The sequence below is a fragment of the Dromiciops gliroides genome, chromosome 4, assembly GCF_019393635.1.
Source record: "Dromiciops gliroides isolate mDroGli1 chromosome 4, mDroGli1.pri, whole genome shotgun sequence".
Lineage (NCBI taxonomy): Eukaryota > Metazoa > Chordata > Mammalia > Microbiotheria > Microbiotheriidae > Dromiciops > Dromiciops gliroides.
In genome coordinates this window covers 57,705,757-57,716,661 of record NC_057864.1, presented here as the reverse complement: position 1 = coordinate 57,716,661, position 10,905 = coordinate 57,705,757, and positions in this window count along the sequence as shown.

Below are 10,905 nucleotides of genomic sequence, written 5' to 3'. Positions count from 1 at the left end.
GGGAGGGAGAGAAAAGAAAACTTATGCCTATCTCTCTTCAATGATCAGAGTTCCCAGTAGTGAATCCTATAGAACTATATGGCAGTGCCTCAAACCCACTGGGCTCAGTATCTGATCTTATTGTTAGATATAAAACCACTTCACTTCCTTAATTTCTTTTCATTCAGTTCTTAATTATGATACTTATTATGTTTTGGGGAATGAATGTAAAAGCTAAATTTAAAAAAAAACCCCACACCTTACACACTACATAGATCAACAAAATCAGAATTAGAAGGTGGGATGGTGGGGGAATAGGGGAAAGGAAATGTAAACCTACAGAGTATCATGGCCAATAACTCTCCATAGGGAACATGTAAAAATTAATTATATCATCATAGCATTACCATTAAGTAGGAGAAGCAGGTAAAAGAAGAAAGATGGTACTAGGAAAGAAACAGATGAAAGGGATGTAGCAGACATGAGTATCAGTCATGCATTTGACACAAGTTTCTGTAAAAGTTGCTCTTCCAAATTAAATTGCGCTGCCTTAGTTTTGAATGGTATTGTCTAGATGGAATACTGGAAGGATTGCAGACCCACAGAAATAAGTGATAAATGGGAGCTTCATCTGGTTGGAAGCAAAAGGTTCATTGGGGTGTGTCAGGGGTTGGTGTCAGGACTGGCTTCATTTAACATATTTATTAATGATCTGGAAGAAGGAAACAGCCACTGCTAATGAAATTTGCAGAGCTGTATTGACAATGTCCTGGGTTTGGCCATAATGTCATAAGTACTACTGTCATGAAGAGAGATCTTCCACCAGGAAGTTAATTGGGTTAAACTGATGACTTCCTGGGGCAAGGATGTTCCATCAATTCCCCAACTGTTGGCTCCAGAACAGACAGAGAGATTTTAGATGTGATCTGAGGCACAGAAGTGTATGATATGGACCTTAGTGAGGGGGAAGCCTTTGCACAGAGATCAATTCTGCTGCTGTTCTTTGTGAAGAATCTGAGTCTGGGCTTTAGATCTTGATCAACCACATTCAATTCAATTAAACAAGTATTTATCAAGCACCTACTATGGGTATAGCTATCTGAAAATTCTACTTTTTTCCTCGACCTAGGAAATCCTTGCTTTTGGGCAAAGCCTTCCTCTTTCCTTAATTTTCAAACTCCTTTCACCGATTTGAAACTCAGAGCCTTCTGGCCCTCCATAGTCCTTGAGTTGGGATGACTCCTGGGTTTCAGGGATTTATCACAGCCAATCCCCTATTACATTCTGTTTCTTCCACTGCCACTAAAGCTAGATGCCCTTCTCTGCCATTCAGACCAACCTTTTCTTATCATCTATGTGTTCCATGTATGCTGGCGCACAAGAACATATTTTCTATTGTTTATTTCTAAAGATAATGAGGAGATACAAATTTATAAATACCACACAGAGCAAGGTAATAAGTAATCCATATTTTAAAGGAAAATCACCCAGTTCCAACCTGTTTGGCATCTAAATTTCCTAAGCTATGCTATGTGTCTATAGCTCCTTGGGCTTAGCTTAGCCTATGATTCTCTCTATGTCTAGCAGATTCTAATCCCTGGAAGCCCATGAAAGAATGCTTTTTACCACCCCCAAAACATACAGGAAGTCAATCAGAAAGTCCCCCAATGGGGTGCTTTGGATCAAATTTATTTGTCATTTCTTTTATTCTAGCTCCCCTTTCAATCCATCAGGATATCTCTACCCATGATCCTATCTTGCCATTAGTTATCTAATGTTCCTTCTCACAAACCAGGAGAAAACCAGTTTAGGCCCCACTGCCATATTTAGGTTCCAGTTCATCATCTATTCAACCGCTACTTGTGAGCCCCAATGTTTATATCTGTACTTCTTCCTCCAAAAAGTCATAACTAATCATGTGCAATCATAGAAAAGCAAAAGACATTTACTTAAAATAGAATGCAAGACAAATACTATCAATCAGTGAACACTCTCACCAGTCTTCCAGACTATAAGCTTCCAGAGAAGTTCAGCTAGTCCTCTTGGCTTCATTTCTCACGCTGGCTTATCAACCTGGCATCATTAACTAGTAGAACAGAGAAACAGATGCTATCCCAACATTGCTACAACAACCTACTTTGCTTTTTTGATGGATCTATAATGTCATGAATGTGGGTTCTCCCTCCAACAATACAGATCATTATCCTTGCATATGTGTTCATCTTGTGCAACTCTTGTGTGTGTCCTACCATGAGTGCATCACAATCTGGAACCCTTCCTCTATCTGGGCACTGCATGGATTCCAGTGGAGCATATGGACTGACCATGCATTTCCCCAGTGATCTCTCCTTGAGATCTTTTATGCTATCACTCTTGTGTATAACATAGCTTGCAGCAATATAGCATTATTGTAAGACTATTGGTGTTAAAAAATAATTAACCTTTGTTTCAGAGAGGTTTGGGATAATTAAAGAACTACAGTTTCCCAAAGATAATTCATTTCCCTTTCTTTCTCTTAGGCCAAGCTCCTCATCCATAAGCAACATCTATTCAAGCTATATATACTGATGAACCAGTTCTATGGGTTGTCCATTCAATATCACATTCTTGTCCAGGGGCTTTGGGGTCTCAAAGGCATTATATTCAGCATAAAACCTACAAACACTGGAAGCTTGCATTTGTAGCTTCTCAGGAAAGGAACCACAAAGAAGATATTTATTGCCAGTGTTCCTTCAAAAATAAAATGAAGTAAAATAAAGTTTTGGTGGTGTTATTTGGGTGCAGCTTCTTGGGTCTATTTTACTCTTACCTGTTTTGAGTCCCTGGTCAGGTCATTCTGTATCCTACCTATCTTTCAAAAGTTTATGCTAAGACTCCCACCAGGGACAGCGCAAACAATTCCTTTCAACTTGTTCATCCTGTGTTTTCAAAGAAGACCAATGACATCACAAGCGATGTCTTGACTTGCCCATGAATTGGTGAAGTAGAGTTGCACAAAGTAATCTCACTCTCTCTTCCAGAGTCATCAAAGTCCAGCAGTGAGACCAAAGTCAGGACAACTGGTGGTGACCTGGGATTCCACGGATGACCTTGGCATCTTCAAAGTCTTACCAAGCTCTGCCCACTCCATAGAGCCTGCTTCAGTCACTTTCATGGCTTTTGGATCATATTTTTCCCATTCACCTATTGCACCGAGGGAAGTCTTCACACGCTTGGTATAAACATCGCCCTAATTCACCAACGGGTTTGGGACCTATTGGCGATCCTCAACTTCACTTAGCCTGTCTGCAAAGACAGTTTCCCTAGGATGTGGCCTCTGCACCTGCTATAGCTTCTTGGTCTGTGGTTGGGTAGTGTCATCACCTGATGTACTCTAAGAAATATAGTCACCCCAAAGATGATCAAAACACAAGGAAATGCCTTACTTCTATCAATACAAAAGTCAGAACAATGCCATTCAATATATGACACGCCCTCCATCTTCTTCCTTGTTGTGTGCGCCTCCTGTTAGATAGCAATATAGTGGAAATATCAGTGAAGAGAGGAATTTGGAGGGGGGAGCAATTTTGAGAATGTCCATGACTTGCAAATGAATAAGGCTCTAAAATAGGATAGAATGTGAATTGTCTAAATTGCGTAACCCCATTCCAGCATCACTATCTGTACTAATGTAAACATAGGTAATCCCTCATTTCTTAGAGCTGGAAAAGGCCTTATAAATGATCTAGTCTAAGCCCCTGATATTAATCAGAGTGCTGATTAACTAATTAATGTGATTAATTAATTAATCTGAATGCTGAAAACATGATAGGGAGTTGTTTTGCGAATCTCAAAATTTGTTAGTTATTCAGAATACATTTTCCCACAGCGAAACTATTACAAAGGAGATGAAGAACATAGGTTTAGAGCCAGATGAAATCTTAGAGGTCAACTAGTTAGGGCCCCTTATTTCACAGATGACAAAATAAGACCCAGAGAGGTTAATTGACTTGCCCAGGGTCACATAATAACAGATGCAACCTCAGGTCCACTGATTCCAAACCCAGCATTATACCATGTTTCTTCTAGGTAAGCCTACAAAAGCTTATTTAAACTATAATGTAGTGGAACTGTAGGACTTCTACTTATATAATTTATTTCTAGAGAAAAACAAGATCAGATCAATCAATAATTATTTATTAAGTATTTACTAAGACAGATAGAAGACAGAATGCTAGGCCTAGAGTTGGAAGACCTGAGTTCAAATCCTGTCTCAGATATTTAACAGCTCTGTGACTCTAGGCAAGCCACTTAACCTTAATCTGCCTCATTTTCCTCACCTGCAAAATGGGACCAATAATGATAGCAACCTACTTCCCAGACTTCTTGTGAGCATATAATAAATTAATATTTGTAAAGCCCTTTATTAATCTTAAAATATATGCATGTGTAAATATGTAAATACTATGTAGAGAATTTGTAGCCTATGTGAATGCTATATGGCCTATATGGATGGTAGTTATGATTATGATTATTATGTCAGACCTTGTGCTGAGCTTTTGGTATAAAAATACAAAAAATGGGAAAGCCCCTGCCATTCAGAAGCTTACGGGGATGCAACACATTTGACAGGTAAAAGTAATACATGAGGGGGCAGCTAGGTGACAGTGGATAGAGCACCAGCCCTGAAGTCAGAGGGACCTGAGTTCAAATTTGGCCTTGGACACTTACTAGTTGTGTGACCTTGGGGAATCCCCTTAACCCCAATTGCCTCAACATATAAAAGAGCAACACAACATAAAAGAAAATAAAGAACTTACCAAGAACACATCTGCTCTGACCCCAGGTTCAGAGTATGGGCATTTCTCTAGTTCTCATGGCATCAGTCCAAGTAAGGAGAAGCTGCAAGAAGGGGGATAGTGGCTCTGGGACAAAAGGATCCTCAGGAATGTGGTCTAATTATAAGGTATGTGACAAAAAAGTCAACCATTGATAAATACAGGTTACTCATAAGTTGAGTACTCTTAAATAAGGGGCTACCTATATAACTTGAATATAGAAGCCTCTTTTTTTGCGGGGAGAGGCAGGGCAATGAGGGTTAAGGGACTTGACCAAGGTCACGCAGCTAGTAAGTGTCAAGTATCTGAGGCTGGATTTGAACTCAGGTCCTCCTGAGTCCAGGGCTGGGGTTTTATCCACTGTGCCACCTAGCTGCCTCCTAGAAGCCTATTTTTTAAACTGCCCTCATGACTGATAACAAGAATAATTAGCTGTATTCTCCCCACACATGACCCATCTACTCACAGTAGCTGAGTGGACAAAGCACTATTGGCTAAGTTGCTCCATCTGTATTTAGCTTGTACATTCTGCCTAAATGCTTCATGAGGCTTCTTATAGGGCTTCACTGACATACAACGAGTGGGAGCACCAGGGGAAATGTGCCTAACATATAGATGAGGTGACTGTATTCTACTTGAAGGAAGTTTCATATGACTAACCAAAAAATTGTCCACCATCTGAAGCCAGGGTCAAGACTGCTCTCCTGGGACAGGTGAAGTTTTCTCAACTCTGGGATAGATCCACATACAGGGCAGGATCATAACACCATCTTGTGGAAAGATCACTGACTTTAGAATAAGAGGCTTTGAATTCCAACCCCACTTCTGATTCCTCAGGTGACCTTAATCAAGTCATGAGCTCTCCAGGCCTCTGTTTCTTCATCTGTAAAATGAGGAGGTTGAATTAGATCTCCTCTAAGATCCTTTTCGACTCTTAGCTGAGACTAAAGCTCCTTTGATCCCTCTCCATGTGCTCAAAAATATCTCTGGCTTCCTCTCTGACGCTCATACTTTTCTTGTGGTTCTCCTGTGTACGATGATCTTGCCTTGCAGTTCTTTCAGACGGAAAGGTCAATCCGAATAAGATCCGCTGGGACCAGAAATCTGTAAGGTCACAATTCCTTTTATTCTTAGAGTGGATTTGGATGTACTATAAGAAACCCACTGTCTTTGTGATTGACTAATTTGAGTCTTTGAACTTTATTGAGCTCATCCTCACGAGGTCACTCATGGACGGGGATGATAACTTATTTTTCAGAGAAATCTGGGCAGCCAAAACAAGAAAGTATTGTGCTGGAGGGCTATCTCTCAGAGATGGAAATAGAATCTGTCTCCTGATACTTTGTCTGGATATGTAGCTTTTTAGTCCCCAGCAAAGTTGCATAAATAACCTGTAAAAGTACCTCTAGAGGGGGCAGCTAGGTGGCTCAGTGGATAAAGCACTGGCCTTGGATTCTGGAGGACTTGAGTTGAAATCCAGCCTCAGAAACTTGACACTTAACTAGTTGTGTGACCATGGGCAAATCACTTAATCCTCATTGCCCTGCAAACAAACAAACAAACAAAAAAGTACCTCTAGGAAGGCACTATGTAGTGTCTTTGAAGGGCAAGTGACTGATGCCAAGGCTCATAAGACAAACATGGGAGTTGTTGAACTGGAGAACAGTTGGCTTCTATCAGGTTGTCCTTTTGCTATCAGATTTGTTCAGAACAACATGTATCTTATTGTATCGTTCCCTCCTCTCCCCCTGAAAGAATGTAAGCTTTTGAAGGCAGGAACTGTTTCATTTTTTATATCAGCATCCTCAGTGCCTGACACCTGGTAAGGACTTAGTAAATGCTGGTTGATGAAGTGACTGATGCTTTACCACTTAGATAAATCAAGAGATTTGTGGTAATGTGTTTCTTCTTGGCTATGCTGTTTGCTCCTCCCCACCTTTCCCTTGTGACCTCTGATCTATAATGGAAGAGATCAACCCCTGTATTTAAAAGCTTTCTGCTTAGTCAGAATTTATGGTGACACTAAACTGAGAAATGGAGTGAGAAGCAGAGAAGGAAGAGGCAAATATAAAAAGTCTTAGACTGATTGGAAATATAGCAGCATATAATGAAATGAGATAAATCTCAGGGAAAAAATGTGAATTCATTCATCTGAGGAGAAATAGTTTCCATATAACTGTGGTAGTTCAGAACAATGACTGATTTTCAGAGCCTGGCATTTCTGACAGGAGGATGTCTACAGATAGCTCCTTCTCTTGACTAGTACCTCACCCTGCTCTGGAACCCTCCCCCACATATCTTCCTTACAATAAACTTCCATCTCCCTTGTGAGCTTGAGAATTGATGCCTCCATGGATGTGATATTAGGGTTAAGGAACCAATTCCTTGGACAAGTCATTTAACTTCTTCAGTCTGTTTCCCTCTTCAGTAAAATGAGATGGTTGAATTAGGTAATATCCAAGATCCTTTCCAGCTTTAGTCTATGATCCTACTATATGCATTTGAGCAAGACTGCTCCCTTCCCTATAAATCACCAGTCTCTCTTCAGTATTACTATGAGATCCCATGATATGGGACAACCCACGTAGGTGTCCCACACTATAAGAGTAATAGAGGGCCTGGAATGGTCTAGGTGACAGAACAGGAGGGCACCTGTTACCTGGATCATTGATCCCCTTCCTCATCCTTCTGAATATGTAGATTGTTGCACCCAGCCTCTGTATCCCACCCTTTCCAAAGATTAATTGAAAGGCAATTTGGTATAATAGATAGACCAGTGGACTTGGAGGCAGGAAAAACTGGATTCAAATCCTTTTTCAGATACTTAAGAGTTATAACCTGAAGCAAGTCATCTAACCTCTCTGTGCCTCAGTTTCCTCATCTGTAAAGTAAGAGATTTAGACTCAGCCCTTAAGTTCCCTTTCAGCTTTAAATCTATGATTTTATAGGATCCTTATCTTTCTGAGTAACTTATCTCAGCTGTATTCTGGCCCTCTCTTCCTCCTCCCTTCCTGGTATCCAAAATCTGTCCCTTGTGTGAGGTAAGGTAAAGAGCACCTGTAATAAAAGGTCTATTGGCTTTAGTGTTGCTATGTTCTGTGGAAATCTCTATTTACCTCTTCTTCTCTATCCCCCACCCCTGCAAATACTAACAATAACAAACCAAAACAATTGCTGATGAATATGTTGGGGTATCCATGAATGAAAGGGAACCCAGAAAACAGAGAAAGGATTTCTAGTCCAAACCCCAGATACCTTCTTACCTTGGAACATTCCTCTGCCAACTCAGTCCCTTTCCTCCCATTGGTGAGTTCTTCCCAGGCACGCCATCTTGGCGAGGGGCCCAGGCTCCTCATTCATCATACCCCTCCAGGCTCTCTTTCTGACTCACTAGACTTGGATAACTTGCTCCTCTCCCTCATCCACTCTCTCTACCTCCCCATTTTCAGTTCCTTTTTGTGTATTATCTACCCCCATTAGAATGTAAGCTCCTGGAGGTCAGGAACTGTCTTTCTTTTTTATTGCAGTTATATTGCAGATCTTAGTACATAGGAAGCACTTAATAAATGCTTGTTTCCTGTTTCAAGAAGAGGATATTTTAACAGGATCATTAGCAAGTGGACCACACTCAGAGATAGTCTACCAAGATGGTTATGTAGAGTTGAAACTAGGCTTCCTTCTCTTTTACTGCCAACCTTCTAGGACCTGAAATAACAATAGTAGTCTTTTAAATGTCTCTACTTTGTCAGGTTCCACTTTGTCCTCATCCTTTTACAACAAGGTTTCTGATCCCATTAGTTTATTAACTGTTCTCTCAGATGTTGCCAACAATCTCTTAACTGCTAAATTCAATGACTACAGCTTTTGATTTGTTGACCACTCTTCTCCCAGTGGAAACACTCTCCTCCTTTGGCTGTTATGACAATGATTTCTTGTACCCAACTGGCTGGGTTTGTTTCTGGTTTATCATCTATATTCCACCATGTAAGTATGGATATTCCTTAAGGTTCTGACTTGGGCCCTCTTCTCTTCTCTCCCAATATTCTCTTCTGGTGATCTTATCTGCTTCCAGGTATTCTGTGATCATATGTATGCATTTAACTCCCAAATTCACAAATCAGTTTCCATCTTTCCCTTGAGTTTGTCCTATCACTTTCTTTTCTTCGTTTTTTTTTTAAAAAAATATTGTCCTATCACTTTCATGCTGGACATCACCGATAGATTGTCCCATGGATATCTCAAACTTAACATGTCTATTACAAAGCTCATTGTCATCCCCCCATCACCTCTTTTCCTCATTTCCCTAATTTTGTCTAAAATACTAATACCCTTCCAGCCACCCTGGGTCAAAGTCGAGAGTGATGCTCATGACTTTGCACAACACTGCCTCACTTAAATCCAATTCATGAGCAAGTCATCACATCTATTGATGTCATTGATCCTTCCTTTTCAAGAACAAAGGATGAGGGGCAGCTAGGTGACACAGTGGATAAAGCACCAGCCCTGGATTCAGGAGGACCTGAGTTCAAATCTGGCCACAGACACTTGACACTTACTAGCTGTGTGACCTTGGGCAAGTCACTTAACCCTCATTGCCTCACAAAAAGAAAAGAAAAGAAAAAAGGATGAATGACAACTGCCATGGGCCTCCTGGCCACCATGATGATCTCATTTTCCCCCAGCAGAACTACCCCAAAAACTCAAAGGCTTCTATCAACCAGTGCACCAACAAGGAGCTTTACAGTTCCTACATCTACTTATCCATGTCTTGCTATTCTGATCAAGATGACTTGGCATCAGACGACTTTGCCAGATATTTTCTGTACCAATCTGATGAAGAAAGGTAACAATCTGAGAAGCAGCTAAAAGTTCAAAACCAAATAAAATGCCTGAATTTTATTTTAGGACATCAAGAAACTAGACTGTAATGACTGGAAAACTGGGCTGAATGCAATGCAGTGTGCTGTGCACTTGGAGGGGGATGTTAGTTGGTCTTTAATGGAATTATACAAGCTGCCAACTGACAAAAATGACTCCATTTATGTAATTCATTGAAACTCACTACCTGGATGAGTAGGTAGCATATATAAAAGACTACATAATCACATTTAAAAAATCTTTATAAAATCAATTGGGGTGGGAACCCCAATTCTTGCATGATGGGAATATCTCTTCAAAAAGTTCCACTGGAAACAGTGATGAGAGCTGAGGCTGAAATTGGATTCTCCTACAACTGTGGACTATGGGCATTACTCCTTACTGTTCTTCAGTGCAAGTATTTTTAGTTATCTTACCTTTTACTATTCTATACTCAAAAATTGCCACCATTTGTATCCCAATAAAGTGAGTTGATACTAATGGGGAAAAATATTCCCCAAATAAATTTTGTGGCACAGGTGTGTAACTATGTTAATATGACTAGTGATCACAATGAAGATGAAGAATAAATATAGGGAAAGGTGAGGAATCATTGGAAGGCTAAGAACTTATGATCTGCAAAAGGAATTTCAGAACTCTGGATCATGAAGGTGGAACATTTGTGAGTGGTGGTAAGATCAGGGCTATAACCAATTCTGTGTGGTTGAGATATAGATCATAGGAATTGAGGATACTGATGAAAAGGGGGCAAGGTGTTTGAGGAAACATGAAGATGTATTTTGAGGCCCCCAAATGTGAAGGCAGAGTAGAGAATAAGACTGTTAAACAGTGGCTGAAATCCAAGAAAAAGAGAGAAGAATGAATGACCTGGGATGGTAGATGATAGCAATCAGAATCTGGATAGGGTGATAAAAATAGATAGAATGAGCTTCATAAAAGAATTCAACAAGTGTTGTCTATGTAGAGAAGCTGTTAGTGACCATGAGAATCAAAGAGTGTATCAGGACATGCGAGAGAAGGTTAGCTCAGTGCAATATAAAGGACAGCCAGGGCCACACTAGCAGTCTGGAGAAAAGTCTGATTTCCATGAGTTGAAGAAAATGGAAGAAGAAGAGGTGTAATGCAAAGGTAAGTTTGCTAACAACAGAATGAATTTTCCAAAAGGTGCAATGTCAGTGTAATGCAGGTCAGAAAAGGGACTCAAGTGGTATGGGACTGAGAAAGATAGAGA